Genomic DNA, 17056 nt, shown 5'->3' on the forward strand with positions numbered 1-17056 from the left:
TAGAATACCAGTTCAGTTCATGTTGTGAGATGGAATACCAGAGATAGAATACCAGTTCAGTTCATGTTGTGTTCAGTTCAGATAGAATACCAGTTCAGTTCATGTTGTGTGGAGAGATAGAATACCAGTTCAGTTCATGTTGTGTGGAGAGATAGAATACCAGTTCAGTTCATGTTGTGTGGAGAGATAGAATACCAGTTCAGTTCATGTTGGAGAGATAGAATACCAGTTCAGTTCATGTTGTTGGAGAGATGGAATACCAGTTCAGTTCATGTTGGAGAGATAGAATACCAGTTCAGTTCATGTTGGAGAGATAGAATACCAGTTCAGTTCATGTTGGAGAGATAGAATACCAGTTCAGTTCATGTTGTGTGGAGAGAAGTCATTTTAACCTTTATTTAACTAGGTAAGTCAGTTAAGAACAAATTCTTATTTACAATGACAGCCTAGGAACAGTGGGTTGACTGCCTGTTCAGGGGCGGAACGACATATTCTATTTGATCCAGCAACCTTCCAGTTACTGGGCCCGATGCTCTAACCACTAGGCTACCTGCCGCCCCACGTAGCCTAGTGGTTAAATAAAACCAGTTCACTTCCAGTTACTGGTCCCGATGCTCTAACCACTAGGCTACCTGCCGCCCCACGTAGCCTAGTGGTTAAATAAAACCAGTTCCCTTCCAGTTACTGGGCCCGATGCTCTAACCACTAGGCTACCTGCCGCCCCACGTAGCCTAGTGGTTAAATAAAACCAGTTCACTTCCAGTTACTGGTCCCGATGCTCTAACCACTAGGCTACCTGCCGCCCCACGTAGCCTAGTGGTTAAATAAAACCAGTTCCCTTCCAGTTACTGGCCCCGATGCTCTAACCACTAGGCTACCTGCCGCCCCACGTAGCCTAGTGGTTAAATAAAACCAGTTCACTTCCAGTTACTGGTCCCGATGCTCTAACCACTAGGCTACCTGCCGCCCCACGTAGCCTAGTGGTTAAATAAAACCAGTTCCCTTCCAGTTACTGGCCCCGATGCTCTAACCACTAGGCTACCTGCCGCCCCACGTAGCCTAGTGGTTAAATAAAACCAGTTCACTTCCAGTTACTGGTCCCGATGCTCTAACCACTAGGCTACCTGCCGCCCCACGTAGCCTAGTGGTTAAATAAAACCAGTTCAGCAATGTTGTTTGTCTTTAATCTATAATATTTACTGGTGACCACTGCTCCCTACTGGTCAATGGCAGAGTGAAGTCAGTCTAAGAACCTCAACGGAGTCTAAGGCTACATTCCAAATGACCTTCCTTCCCCTGGAAGTGTGTACACACCAGTGTAAACATACATACTTCAGGAGAAGGGTGGAGAATGGGGATACAGCCGGAGGTAAAAGATGTCCACTCCACTTCTTCTCCTTGATGAGGCTCATTAAATGATCCTTCAACCTTCCAAAGCTTATTATCAGCCCTCTAATTGGCCCTCCACGTTAATGAGTTAATTAGCTTACTTGCTCGCGTGGAACATTAGATTTCCCCCTTTTTCATCTGATCAGCAACAAACTGGAGACAAGTGAGACAAACGTTGAGGAACTTTACAAAAGTTCATTTTGATTCTTGAAGTGGCATGTAGCCGAGCGGTTAAAGAGCTGGTCCAGTAACTAAGAAGTAGCCGGTTCGAATACTTGAGCAGACGATGTGAGAAAAATCTGTCGATGTGCCCTTGAGCAAGGCACTTCATCTTAATTTGATCTAGGGGTGCTGTACTACTATGGCTAAACCCTGTGAAACCGCACATTTCACTGACCTATCCTGGTGTATGTGACAATAAAACAGATTTATTTTGATGATCTGGGATGTCCTCGCCATCTTTGGCGCGTTTACAATGCTGATAGGTGTACTTCTTAGGACTATAAAACTGAACAGACATGGATCAGTCGTTTAGCGTTGAGTAGCTGGTGACCTTTGCAGAGATAAGGATTTTCTATGATGAACGACATCTTTAAAAAGGTTTGGGTTTTCATCAACTGGACGTATTATCTATGTTGGGTTATGAGGCTCGCTGCAGTCAACTAACAGTCAGCTTGGAGGGTAGCATTCTTTGAAAAGAATCGGCACATCTTTTACCATCTTTAGAATGGATGGTGAGTATTGGCCTGCTGCTTGGAGGATAGCATTATGGTACTGGCCTGCTGCTTGGAGGGTAGCATTATGGTACTGGCCTGCTGCTTGGAGGGTAGCATTATGGTACTGGCCTGCTGCTTGGAGGGTAGCATTATGGTACTGGCCTGCTGCTTGGAGGGTAGCATTATGGTACTGGCCTGCTGCTTGGAGGGTAGCATTATGGAACTGGCCTGCTGCTTTGAGGATAGCATTATGGCACTGGCCTGCTGCTTGGAGGGTAGCATTATGGCACTGGCCTGCTGCTTGGAGGATAGCATTATGGAACTGGCCTGCTGCTTGGAGGATAGCATTATGGCACTGGCCTGCTGCTTGGAGGGTAGCATTATGGTACTGGCCTGCTGCTTGGAGGGTAGCATTATGGAACTGGCCTGCTGCTTGGAGGGTAGCATTATGGCACTGGCCTGCTGCTTGGAGGATAGCATTATGGCACTGGCCTGCTGCTTGGAGGATAGCATTATGGAACTGGCCTGCTGCTTGGAGGATAGCATTATGGAACTGGCCTGCTGCTTGGAGGATAGCATTATGGCACTGGCCTGCTGCTTGGAGATAGCATTAGCATTATGGCATTACTGGCCTGCTGCTTGGAGGATAGCATTATGGCACTGGCCTGCTGCTTGGAGGATAGCATTATGGTACTGGCCTGCTGCTTGGAGAGTAGCATTATGGCACTGGCCTGCTGCTTGGATAGGTACTGGCCTGCTGCTTGGAGGATAGCATTATGGCACTGGCCTGCTAGCATTATGGCACTGGCCTGCTGCTTGGAGGATAGCATTATGGTACTGGCCTGCTGCTTGGAGGATAGCATTATGGCACTGGCCTGCTGCTTGGAGAGTAGCATTATGGTACTGGCCTGCTGCTTGGAGGGTAGCATTATGGCACTGGCCTGCTGCTTGGAGGGTAGCATTATGGTACTGGCCTGCTGCTTGGAGGATAGCATTATGGCACTGGCCTGCTGCTTGGAGGATAGCATTATGGTACTGGCCTGCTGCTTGGAGGGTAGCATTATGGTACTGGCCTGCTGCATTATGGACTGGCCTGCTGCTTGGAGGTAGCATTAGCATGGCACTGGCCTGCTGCTTGGAGGATAGCATTATGGCACTGGCCTGCTGCTTGGAGGATAGCATTATGGAACTGGCCTGCTGCTTGGAGCATTATGGCATTGGCCTGCTGTAGCATTATGGCACTGGCCTGCTGCTTGGAGGATAGCATTATGGCACTGGCCTGCTGCTAGCATTATGGTACTGGCCTGCTGCTTGGAGGATAGCATCATGGCACTGGCCTGCTGCTTGGAGGATAGCATTATGGAACTGGCCTGCTGCTTGGAGGGTAGCATTATAGCATGAATTACATGTGTTTAACATAGGCAGACCAATTATGCATGTTTCTTTCTCACTCATTGGTCTTTTGACCAATTGGATCAGCTCTGAAAAAGATCTGTGATTGGTCAAAAGACCAATTAGTAGAAAAAAAATATCAGAATTGTTCTGCCAAACACAACCATGGTTTCACACTTGTAACTGCAACAACATTTTGCTCAGGGACCCGAAAAGGCAGGGCCGGCTCTGGCTGCATGTCTGGGTATGGATAGGGCCCCGAAAAGGCTAGGGCCGGCTCTGGGTGCATGTCTGGGTATGGATAGGGCCCCTAAAAGGCCAGGGCCGGCTCTGGGTGCATGTCTGGGTATGGACGTGGGTACGTAGACCTACGAGCCACTGCGGGCCCTCATGTTGTGTTCAGATTTTTTGTGGCCCCCATCAAATGTGCCCATCCCTGCACTAGAGGGATCGTGAATGACAGCATTAATTCAGGCAGAAATTGACCTCTTTATTTGGGCATTTTTCCATAGAAGGATTTATTTACCTCATCACACCTGAACCCTCAAGAGCACGAAATACTGAGCTTTACATACACAGCTGAAGTCAGAAGTTTACATACACAAGTTTTAATGATTCCAACCTAAGTGTTTCAACCACTCCACACATTTCTTGTTAACAAACTATAGTTTTGGCAAGTCTGTTAGGACATCTACTTTGTGCACGACAAGTCATTTTTCCAACAATTGTTTATAGCTTATTTCACTGTATTACACTTCCAGTGGGTCAGAAGTTTACATACACTAAGTTGACTGTGCCTTTAAACAGCTTATAAAATTCCAGAAAATTACGTCATTGCTTTAGAAGCTTCTGATAGGCTAATTGACCTCATTTGAGTCAATTGGAGGTGTACCTGTGGATGTATTTCAAGGCCTACCTTCAAACTCAGTGCCTCTTTCCATGACATCACGGGGAAATCTAAAGAAATCAGTCAAACATGGTAGACCTCCAGAAGTCTGGTTCATCCTTGGAAGAAATGTCCAAATATCTGAAGGTACCATGTTCATCTGTACAAACAATAGTATGTAAGTATAAACACCATGGGACCACGCAGCCGTCATACCGCTCAGGAAGGAGACGCGTTCTGTCTCCAAGAGATGAACGTACTTTGGTGTGAAAAGTGCAAATCAATCCCAGAACAACAGCAAAGGACCTTGTGAAGATGCTGGAGGAAACAGGAACAAAAGTATCTATATCCACAGTAAAACGAGTCTTATATCGACATAACCTGAAAGGCCGCTCAGCAAGGAAGAAGCCACAGCTCCAAAACTGCCATAAAAAAAGCCAGACTACTGTTTGCACATGGGGACAAAGATCGTACTTTTTGGAGAAATGCCCTCTGGTCTGATGAAACAAAAATAGAACTGTTTGTCCATAATGACCATCATTATGGAGGGAAAAGGGGGAGGCTTGCAAGCCGAAGAACACCATCCCAACCAGCATCATGTTGTGGGGCTGCTTTCCTGCAGGGGGGACTGGTGCACTTCACAAAATAGATGACATCATGAGGAAAGGAAAATGATGTGGATTTATTGAAGCAACATCTCAAGACATCAGCCAGGAAGTTAAAGCTTGGTCGCAAATGGGTCTTCCAAATGGACAATGACCCCAAGCATACTTCCAAAGTTGTGGCAAAATGTCTTAAGGACAACAAAGTCAAGGTATTGGAGGGGCCATCACAAAGCCCTGACCTCAATCCTGCAGAACATTTGTGGGCAGAACTGAAAAAGCGTGTGCGAGCAAGGAGGCCTACAAACCTGACTCAGTTACACCGGCTCTGTCAGGAGGAATGGACCAAAATTCACCCAACGTATTGTGGGAAGCTTGTGGAAGGCTACCCAAAACGTTTGACCCAAGTTAAACAATTTAAAGGCAACGTAACCAAAAACACTCAATTTGTATGTTAACTTCTGACCCACTGAGAATGTGATGAAAGAAATAAAAAGCTGAAATAAAATCACTCATTATTCTGACATTTCACATTCTTAAAATAAAGTGGTGATCCTAACTGACCTAAGACAGGGAGTTTTTTTTTACCAGGATTAAATGACAGGAATTGCGAAAAAATGAGTTTAAATGTATTTGGCTCAGGTGTATGTAAACTTCCGACTTCAACTGTATCTATACATGTAAACCTATAGCTTCATATATCTACACATATAAACCTGTAGTCAGTGTATAAACTATACTCCTGCACCTTTCTGTGCCGTGCACATGGAGCTCACATCGACAGCAGCCACGTCGGACTCCATACTGTTACGGCTCCCTCTCTCAGTTCCTTCAGGAAGGACTGTCTCTCAGTGGGGGGACATCAGACTGCCTCTCAGTGGGGGGACATCAGACTGTCTCTCAGTGGGGGACATCAGACTGGGACATCAGACTGCCTCTCAGTGGGGGGACATCAGACTGCCTCTCAGTGGGGGGGGACATCAGACTGCCTCTCAGTGGGGGGCATCAGACTGCCTCTCAGTGGGGGGGCATCAGACTGCCTCTCAGTGGGGGGGGCATCAGACTGCCTCTCAGTGGGGGGGGGCATCAGACTGCCTCTCAGTGGGGGGGGCATCAGACTGCCTCTCAGTGGGGGACATCAGACTGCCTCTCAGTGGGGACATCAGACTGCCTCTCAGTGGGGGGGGGCATCAGACTGCCTCTCAGTGGGGGGGCATCAGACTGCCTCTCAGTGGGGGGGGGGGACATCAGACTGCCTCTCAGTGGGGGGACATCAGACTGCCTCTCAGTGGGGGGGACATCAGACTGCCTCTCAGTGGGGGGGGGGGACATCAGACTGCCTCTCAGTGGGGGGGACATCAGACTGCCTCTCAGTGGGGGGACATCAGACTGCCTCTCAGTGGGGGGACATCAGGACTGCCTCTCTCTCAGTGGGGGGGACATCAGACTGCCTCTCAGTGGGGGGGACATCAGACTGCCTCTCAGTGGGGGGGGGACATCAGACTGCCTCTCAGTGGGGGGGGACATCAGACTGATGGTCATTTTGTTGAAACATAAGAGTGTCCTGAAAAAGGTTAACCTTTCTTCCCCCTCAAAAGCAGTGCACTATATAGGGAAAAGGGGGGCATTTGTGACTCACATGACAGGATAAGGAATAGAGCAGTAACATCGGCTCCAGGTACCCCCCCCACACACACCATTGTATTGGCTGTTTTAACTTCTGTGTTTACTCATAACCTCTACATTAGTGAGGGTAGAGACTCTACACCAAGGAATACATAACGTGAGGCTTGTCAGTTTAAGGTCTACAACCGTTGTGTTATTGGGCGCGTGGGACAAATACAATCTGATGTTGCTGGATCTGGACGCTAAGAAATCAGTTCACGCTTTTTATTCACAAAATGTACTCCTGTCCACATACAGAGAGGTCTGTTCCTAATGCTGGGCTTTCAGCAGAGGTACGGTGCTGCCCTGTCGAAGACGCGCTCCTTCCCTTATCCAGTGGTTTTGAACATGCTAATGGAGTCAAAGGTCAAATGACCTTTGCTCAACCAAACCACCAGTTGATGCAAGAGACATGTACAAATTAAAAATGAGGGCCCAATAAATATTTCTAAATATTTATCCACTTATTGAACACAACACCCTGTTCTGACCATGTCTCTCACACCTCTTTAATAGAAGATTTCTGAACACAATTTTAAACATCACCACTTCTGAGTGTGTGAATCTCCCCCCACCAAACCAAGCTTTGTTCTAACCAACAGCCGACAAGACAAATAAAACACAGATGACATTCAATTCTTGCAACAAAATAAAAAAAATAAACCCTCCCCCCCATTCAATTCAACCCAATCTGATCTGGTAAGAACCATGGTAACAAAAACAAAATAAACCCCTCCCCCCCATTCAATTCAACCCAATCTGGTAAGAACCATGGTAACAAAAACAAAATAAACCCCTCCCCCTCCCTCCCATTCAATTCAACCCAATCTGATCTGCTAAACCATGGTAACAAAAACAAAATAAACCCCTCCCCCCCATTCAATTCAACCCAAAATAAATCTCAATTAAGAACCATGGTAACAAAAACAAAATAAACCCCTCCCTCCATTCAATTCAACCCAATCTGGTAAGAACCATGGTAACAAAAACTCAAAACAGAGTGACGGTCCAGAAACAATAGAAGTCAATATGCTGTAATTTTATAGATGTAACCCCTTCAGACCCCGTGTTAGTCAAGTCTCCTGTCTTGTATGTTAGGAGCCGTGTGTATATGTATATATATATATATCCCATCGTTCGTAGAGTTAAGCTGTAGGCAGTCAGTCCGGTTCCATTTAAGTCAGGTCATATGTCATCATCTCAGCATTAAACAGTCACTCTGCAGCAGCATCCAAACATCTGCCTGGAGGTACCGGTGGGATTCAGGAATGATTAGAAAACCCAAACAAAAACAAAGGAACGATGGAACAAACCAAAAACGGATTTATTTCGTGTTTTTTTTTAAAGTTGTTTTTTTTTAGAAATGAGAAATGTGGTGATGAGCTTAAAAGCTTTAAAGAGAAACTTTCTTTTACTTGTATTTTTTGTTTTACATTTTGTTTTAAAGTTCAATTATTTTTTATTTTCTCCTATAACTGTTGCTGATTCAGTGCAATGCATCATGGAACGATTGATAAAAGGGTCCCCCCTCCTCCCAGGTATTTTTTGTTGCTGTTGCGGCATCATGTTTTGGGAATGAAAGGAAGAAGAGGGGGATTGTGGGAGAGTCATAGTTTAGCTGGTGTCCATGGACTCCATGTTAGCGGAGGACGAGTCTCTCTGGATGTTTTCAAAGATGGCAGCCAGCTCGGGGTTGGAGGAGATCTGGGACTGGAACTCGCTCATCAGGGGACTCTTCTCCGCCTCGGGGATGGTGAGGAGGGCGACCACCGACCGCATGGCTGACCGCTTCAACTCATCCTGCTTCTCAAACTCCTGCTTCACTGAGTTGGCCTTCACCTGGGGGAGACACACAGGGTGTGTGTGTGAGTGAGTGAGTGACAGGGAGAGAGAGACAGGGAGAGAGAGACAGGGAGAGAGAGAGAGAGACAGGGAGAGAGAGAGAGAGAGAGAGAGAGACAGGGTGAGAGAGAGAGAGAGACAGAGAGAGAGAGAGAGAGACAGGGTGAGAGTGAGAGAGAGAGACAGGGTGAGAGAGAGAGAGAGAGACAGAGACAGGGTGAGAGAGAGAGAGAGAGACAGAGAGAGAGAGAGAGAGAGAGAGAGAGACAGGAGAGAGAGAGAGAGAGAGACAGGGTGAGAGAGAGAGAGAGAGAGACAGGGTGAGAGAGAGAGAGAGAGAGAGACAGGGAGAGAGAGAGAGAGACAGGGTGAGAGAGAGAGAGAGAGACAGGGAGAGAGAGAGAGAGAGAGACAGGGTGAGAGAGAGAGAGAGACAGGGAGAGAGAGAGAGACAGAGAGAGAGAGAGAGACAGGGAGAGAGAGAGAGAGAGAGAGACAGAGAGAGAGAGAGAGAGACAGGGAGAGAGAGAGAGAGAGAGACAGAGAGAGAGAGAGAGAGAGAGAGAGAGAGACAGAGAGAGAGAGAGAGAGAGGGTGAGAGAGAGAGAGAGAGACAGGGTGAGAGAGAGAGAGAGACAGGGTGAGAGAGAGAGAGAGAGAGAGAGAGAGAGAGAGAGAGAGACAGAGAGAGAGAGAGAGACAGAGAGACAGGGGAGAGAGAGAGAGAGAGACAGAGGAGAGAGACAGGGTGAGAGAGAGACAGGGTGAGAGAGAGAGAGAGAGACAGAGAGAGAGAGACAGGGTGAGAGAGAGAGACAGAGGTGAGAGAGAGAGAGAGACAGGGTGAGAGAGAGAGAGACAGGGTGAGAGAGAGAGAGAGAGGGTGAGAGAGAGAGAGAGAGAGACAGAGAGAGAGAGACAGGGAGAGAGAGACAGGGAGAGAGAGACAGAGAGAGAGACAGGGAGAGAGAGACAGGGAGAGAGAGACAGGGAGAGAGAGACAGGGAGACAGAGAGACAGGGAGAGAGAGACAGGGAGAGAGAGAGGGAGAGAGAGAGGGGAGAGAGAGACAGGGAGAGAGAGACAGGGAGAGAGAGACAGGGAGAGAGAGACAGGGAGAGAGAGACAGGGAGAGAGAGACAGGAGACAGAGAGAGAGACAGGGAGAGAGAGACAGGGAGAGAGAGACAGGGAGAGAGAGACAGGGAGAGAGAGACAGGAGAGACAGGGAGAGAGAGACAGGAGAGAGAGAGAGACAGGGTGAGAGAGAGAGACACAGAGAGAGGGGTTGACATACTGTATGAGGTGATTGTTGGAGAGAGATGGGACTCTAACACGTCCCTGAATGGAGAGAGGGACAGTGTTGGGAGAGAATGGTACTATACAGGGACAGTGTTGGGTCTGGTCTCTGTGAATGGACTATACCAGGGACAGTGTTGGGTCTGGTCTCTGTGAATGGACTATACCAGGGACAGTGTTGGGTCTGGTCTCTGTGAATGGTACTATACCAGGGACAGTGGGTCTGGTCTCTGTGAATGGTACTATACCAGGGACAGTGTCTGGTCTCTGTGAATGGTACTATACCAGGGACAGTGTCTGGTCTCTGTGAATGGTACTATACCAGGGACAGTGTCTGGTCTCTGTGAATGGTACTATACCAGGGACAGTGTCTGGTCTCTGTGAATGGTACTATACCAGGGACAGTGTCTGGTCTCTGTGAATGGTACTATACCAGGGACAGTGTTGGGTCTGGTCTCTGTGAATGGTACTATACCAGGGACAGTGTTGGGTCTGGTCTCTGTGAATGGTACTATACCAGGGACAGTGTTGGGTCTGGTCTCTGAATGGTACTATACCAGGGACAGTGTTGGGTCTCTGTGAATGGTACTATACCAGGGACAGTGTTGGGTCTCTGTGAATGGTACTATACCAGGGACAGTGTTGGGTCTCTGTGAATGGTACTATACCAGGGACAGTGTTGGGTCTCTGTGAATGGTACTATACCAGGGACAGTGTCTGGTCTCTGTGAATGGTACTATACCAGGGACAGTGTCTGGTCTCTGTGAATGGTACTATACCAGGGACAGTGTCTGGTCTCTGTGAATGGTACTATACCAGGGACAGTGTCTGGTCTCTGTGAATGGTACTATACCAGGGACAGTGTCTGGTCTCTGTGAATGGCTATACCAGGGACAGTGTTGGGTCTCTGTGAATGGTACTATACCAGGGACAGTGTTGGGTCTCTGTGAATGGTACTATACCAGGGACAGTGTTGGGTCTCTGTGAATGGTACTATACCAGGGACAGTGTTGGGTCTGGTCTCTGTGAATGGTACTATACCAGGGACAGTGTTGGGTCTGGTCTCTGTGAATGGTACTATACCAGGGACAGTGTTGGGTCTGGTCTCTGTGAATGGTACTATACCAGGGACAGTGTCTGGTCTCTGTGAATGGTACTATACCAGGGACAGTGTCTGGTCTCTGTGAATGGTACTATACCAGGGACAGTGTCTGGTCTCTGTGAATGGTACTATACCAGGGACAGTGGGTCTCTGTGAATGGTACTATACCAGGGACAGTGTCTGGTCTCTGTGAATGGTACTATACCAGGGAGTGTCTGGTCTCTGTGAATGGTACTACCAGGGACAGTGTCTGGTCTCTGTGAATGGTACTATACCAGGGACAGTGTCTGGTCTCTGTGAATGGTACTTACCAGGGACAGTGTTGGGTCTGGTCTCTGTGAATGGTACTATACCAGGGACAGTGTCTCTGTGAATGGTCTGGTCTCTGTGAATGGTACTATACCAGGGACAGTTGGGTCTGGTCTCTGTGAATGGTACTATACCAGGGACAGTGTTGGGTCTGGTCTCTGTGAATGGTACTATACCAGGGACAGTGTTGGGTCTGGTCTCTGTGAATGGTACTATACCAGGGACAGTGTCTGGTCTCTGTGAATGGTACTATACCAGGGACAGTGGGTCTGGTCTCTGTGAATGGTACTATACCAGGGACAGTGGGTCTGGTCTCTGTGAATGGTACTATACCAGGGACAGTGTCTGGTCTCTGTGAATGGTACTATACCAGGGACAGTGTCTGGTGAATGGTACTATACCAGGGACAGTGTCTGGTCTCTGTGAATGGTACTATACCAGGGACAGTGTCTGGTCTCTGTGAATGGTACTATACCAGGGACAGTGTCGGGTCTCTGTGAATGGTACTATACCAGGGACAGTGTTGGGTCTTGTGAATGGTACTATACCAGGGACAGTGTCTGGTCTCTGTGAATGGTACTATACCAGGGACAGTGTCTGGTCTCTGTGAATGGTACTATACCAGGGACAGTGTCTGGTCTCTGTGAATGGTACTATACCAGGGACAGTGTCTGGTCTCTGTGAATGGTACTATACCAGGGACAGTGTCTGGTCTCTGTGAATGGTACTATACCAGGGACAGTGTGTCTGGTCTCTGTGAATGGTACTATACCAGGGACAGTGTCTGGTCTCTGTGAATGGTACTATACCAGGGACAGTGTTGGGTCTCTGTGAATGGTACTATACCAGGGACAGTGTTGGGTCTCTGTGAATGGTACTATACCAGGGACAGTGTTGGGTCTCTGTGAATGGTACCAGGGACAGTGGTCTCTGTGAATGGTACTATACCAGGGACAGTGTTGGGTCTCTGTGAATGGTACTATACCAGGGACAGTGTTGGGTCTCTGTGAATGGTACTATACCAGGGACAGTGTTGTCTGGTCTCTGTGAATGGTACTATACCAGGGACAGTGTTGGGTCTCTGTGAATGGTACTATACCAGGGACAGTGTTGGGTCTCTGTGAATGGTACTATACCAGGGACAGTGTCTGGTCTCTGTGAATGGTACTATACCAGGGACAGTGTCTGGTCTCTGTGAATGGTACTATACCAGGGACAGTGTCTGGTCTCTGTGAATGGTACTATACCAGGGACAGTGTTGGTCTCTGTGAATGGTACTATACCAGGGACAGTGTTGGGTCTGGTCTCTGTGAATGGTACTATACCAGGGACAGTGTCTGGTCTCTGTGAATGGTACTATACCAGGGACAGTGTCTGGTCTCTGTGAATGGTACTATACCAGGGACAGTGTTGGGTCTCTGTGAATGGTACTATACCAGGGACAGTGTTGGGTCTCTGTGAATGGTACTATACCAGGGACAGTGTCTGGTCTCTGTGAATGGTACTATACCAGGGACAGTGTCTGGTCTCTGTGAATGGTACTATACCAGGGACAGTGTCTGGTCTCTGTGAATGGTACTATACCAGGGACAGTGTCTGGTCTCTGTGAATGGAATGGTACTATACCAGGGACAGTGTCTGGTCTCTGTGAATGGTACTATACCAGGGACAGTGTTGGTCTCTGTGAATGGTACTATACCAGGGACAGTGTCTGGTCTCTGTGAATGGTACTATACCAGGGACAGTGTTGGGTCTGGTCTCTGTGAATGGTACTATACCAGGGACAGTGTCTGGTCTCTGTGAATGGTACTATACCAGGGACAGTGTTGGGTCTCTGTGAATGGTACTATACCAGGGACAGTGTTGGGTCTCTGTGAATGGTACTATACCAGGGACAGTGTTGGGTCTCTGTGAATGGTACTATACCAGGGACAGTGTTGGGTCTCTGTGAATGGTACTATACCAGGGACAGTGTTGGGTCTGGTCTCTGTGAATGGTACTATACCAGGGACAGTGTTGGGTCTGGTCTCTGTGAATGGTACTATACCAGGGACAGTGTCTGGTCTCTGTGAATGGTACTATACCAGGGACAGAATGGTACCAGGGACTGGTCTCTGTGAATGGTACTATACCAGGGACAGTGTCGGGTCTGGTCTCTGTGAATGGTACTATACCAGGGACAGTGTTGGGTCTCTGTGAATGGTACTATACCAGGGGGACTGTGAAGTGGTACTATACCAGGGACAGTGTCTGGTCTCTGTGAATGGTACTATACCAGGGACAGTGTCTGGTCTCTGTGAATGGTACTATACCAGGGACAGTGTCTGGTCTCTGTGAATGGTACTATACCAGGGACAGTGTTGGTCTCTGTGAATGGTACTATACCAGGGACAGTGTTGGGTCTCTGTGAATGGTACTATACCAGGGACAGTGTTGGTCTCTGTGAATGGTACTATACCAGGGACAGTGTCTGGTCTCTGTGAATGGTACTATACCAGGGACAGTGTTGTCTGGTCTCTGTGAATGGTACTATACCAGGGACAGTGTCTGGTCTCTGTGAATGGTACTATACCAGGGACAGTGGGTCTGGTCTCTGTGAATGGTACTATACCAGGGACAGTGTCTGGTCTCTGTGAATGGTACTATACCAGGGACAGTGTTGGGTCTCTGTGAATGGTACTATACCAGGGACAGTGTTGGGTCTCTGTGAATGGTACTATACCAGGGACAGTGTTGGGTCTCTGTGAATGGTACTATACCAGGGACAGTGTTGGGTCTCTGTGAATGGTACTATACCAGGGACAGTGTTGGGTCTCTGTGAATGGTACTATACCAGGGACAGTGTTGGGTCTGGTCTCTGTGAATGGTACTATACCAGGGACAGTGTCTGGTCTCTGTGAATGGTACTATACCAGGGACAGTGTCTGGTCTCTGTGAATGGTACTATACCAGGGACAGTGTCTGGTCTCTGTGAATGGTACTATACCAGGGACAGTGTTGGGTCTCTGTGAATGGTACTATACCAGGGACAGTGTTGGGTCTGGTCTCTGTGAATGGTACTATACCAGGGACAGTGTTGGGTCTGGTCTCTGTGAATGGTACTATACCAGGGACAGTGTTGGGTCTGGTCTCTGTGAATGGTACTATACCAGGGACAGTGTCTGGTCTCTGTGAATGGTACTATACCAGGGACAGTGTCTGGTCTCTGTGAATGGTACTATACCAGGGACAGTGTTGGGTCTGGTCTCTGTGAATGGTACTATACCAGGGACAGTGTCTGGTCTGTGAATGGTACTATACCAGGGACAGTGTCTGGTCTCTGTGAATGGTACTATACCAGGGACAGTGTCTGGTCTCTGTGAATGGTACTATACCAGGGACAGTGTCTGGTCTCTGTGAATGGTACTATACCAGGGACAGTGTTGGGTCTGGTCTCTGTGAATGGTACTATACCAGGGACAGTGTTGGGTCTGGTCTCTGTGAATGGTACTATACCAGGGACAGTGTTGGGTCTGGTCTCTGTGAATGGTACTATACCAGGGACAGTGTCTGGTCTCTGTGAATGGTACTATACCAGGGACAGTGTCGGGTCTGGTCTGTGAATGGTACTATACCAGGGACAGTGTCGGGTCTGGTCTGTGAATGGTACTATACCAGGGACAGTGTCGGGTCTGGTCTGTGAATGGTACTATACCAGGGACAGTGTCGGGTCTGGTCTCTGTGAATGGTACTATACCAGGGACAGTGTCTGGTCTCTGTGAATGGTACTATACCAGGGACAGTGTTGGGTCTCTGTGAATGGTACTATACCAGGGACAGTGTTGGGTCTCTGTGAATGGTACTATACCAGGGACAGTGTCTGGTCTCTGTGAATGGTACTATACCAGGGACAGTGTCTGGTCTCTGTGAATGGTACTATACCAGGGACAGTGTCTGGTCTCTGTGAATGGTACTATACCAGGGACAGTGTCTGGTCTCTGTGAATGGTACTATACCAGGGACAGTGTCTGGTCTCTGTGAATGGTACTATACCAGGGACAGTGTGTCTGGTCTCTGTGAATGGTACTATACCAGGGACAGTGTCTGGTCTCTGTGAATGGTACTATACCAGGGACAGTGTCTGGTCTCTGTGAATGGTACTATACCAGGGACAGTGTCTGGTCTCTGTGAATGGTACTATACCAGGGACAGTGTTGGTCTCTGTGAATGGTACTATACCAGGGACAGTGTCTGGTCTCTGTGAATGGTACTATACCAGGGACAGTGTTGGGTCTGGTCTCTGTGAATGGTACTATACCAGGGACAGTGTCTGGTCTCTGTGAATGGTACTATACCAGGGACAGTGTCTGGTCTCTGTGAATGGTACTATACCAGGGACAGTGTCGGGTCTGGTCTGTGAATGGTACTATACCAGGGACAGTGTCGGGTCTGGTCTGTGAATGGTACTATACCAGGGACAGTGTCGGGTCTGGTCTGTGAATGGTACTATACCAGGGACAGTGTCGGGTCTGGTCTGTGAATGGTACTATACCAGGGACAGTGTCTGGTCTCTGTGAATGGTACTATACCAGGGACAGTGTCTGGTCTCTGTGAATGGTACTATACCAGGGACAGTGTTGGGTCTGGTCTCTGTGAATGGTACTATACCAGGGACAGTGTTGGGTCTGGTCTCTGTGAATGGTACTATACCAGGGACAGTGTCTGGTCTCTGTGAATGGTACTATACCAGGGACAGTGTCTGGTCTCTGTGAATGGTACTATACCAGGGACAGTGTCTGGTCTCTGTGAATGGTACTATACCAGGGACAGTGTTGGGTCTCTGTGAATGGTACTATACCAGGGACAGTGTGGGTCTCTCTGTGAATGGTACTATACCAGGGACAGTGTCTGGTCTCTGTGAATGGTACTATACCAGGGACAGTGTCTGGTCTCTGTGAATGGTACTATACCAGGGACAGTGTCTGGTCTCTGTGAATGGTACTATACCAGGGACAGTGTCTGGTCTCTGTGAATGGTACTATACCAGGGACAGTGTCTGGTCTCTGTGAATGGTACTATACCAGGGACAGTGTCTGGTCTCTGTGAATGGTACTATACCAGGGACAGTGTTGGTCTCTGTGAATGGTACTATACCAGGGACAGTGTCTGGTCTCTGTGAATGGTACTATACCAGGGACAGTGTCTGGTCTCTGTGAATGGTACTATACCAGGGACAGTGTCTGGTCTCTGTGAATGGTACTATACCAGGGACAGTGTCTGGTCTCTGTGAATGGTACTATACCAGGGACAGTGTCTGGTCTCTGTGAATGGTACTATACCAGGGACAGTGTCTGGTCTCTGTGAATGGTACTATACCAGGGACAGTGTCTGGTCTCTGTGAATGGTACTATACCAGGGACAGTGTCTGGTCTCTGTGAATGGTACTATACCAGGGACAGTGTTGGGTCTGGTCTCTGTGAATGGTACTATACCAGGGACAGTGTCTGGTCTCTGTGAATGGTACTATACCAGGGACAGGGTCTGGTCTCTGTGAATGGTACTATACCAGGGACAGGGTCTGGTCTCTGTGAATGGTACTATACCAGGGACAGGGTCTGGTCTCTGTGAATGGTACTATACCAGGGACAGTGTTGGGTCTCTGTGAATGGTACTATACCAGGGACAGTGTTGGGTCTCTGTGAATGGTACTATACCAGGGACAGTGTTGGGTCTGGTCTCTGTGAATGGTACTATACCAGGGACAGTGTTGGGTCTGGTCTCTGTGAATGGTACTATACCAGGGACAGTGTCTGGTCTCTGTGAATGGTACTATACCAGGGACAGTGTCTGGTCTCTGTGAATGGTACTATACCAGG

At 48.3% G+C, this 17056-nt stretch overlaps 1 pseudogene across 1 annotated transcript in view; it reads right to left on the reverse strand.

Moving 5' to 3' along the window:
* Nucleotides 1-7948: 7948 nt before the first annotated feature.
* LOC124018375 overlaps nt 7949-17056 on the reverse strand; it is an 81416-nt pseudogene continuing 72308 nt past the window's right edge. Inside the window, exon 25 of the transcript XR_006835615.1 lies at nt 7949-8489. The product of XR_006835615.1 is annotated as a cullin-associated NEDD8-dissociated protein 1-like (transcript). The remainder of the gene's footprint in view (nt 8490-17056) is intronic.

The sequence above is a fragment of the Oncorhynchus gorbuscha genome, unplaced genomic scaffold (assembly GCF_021184085.1).
Source record: "Oncorhynchus gorbuscha isolate QuinsamMale2020 ecotype Even-year unplaced genomic scaffold, OgorEven_v1.0 Un_scaffold_496, whole genome shotgun sequence".
Classification (NCBI taxonomy): domain Eukaryota; kingdom Metazoa; phylum Chordata; class Actinopteri; order Salmoniformes; family Salmonidae; genus Oncorhynchus; species Oncorhynchus gorbuscha.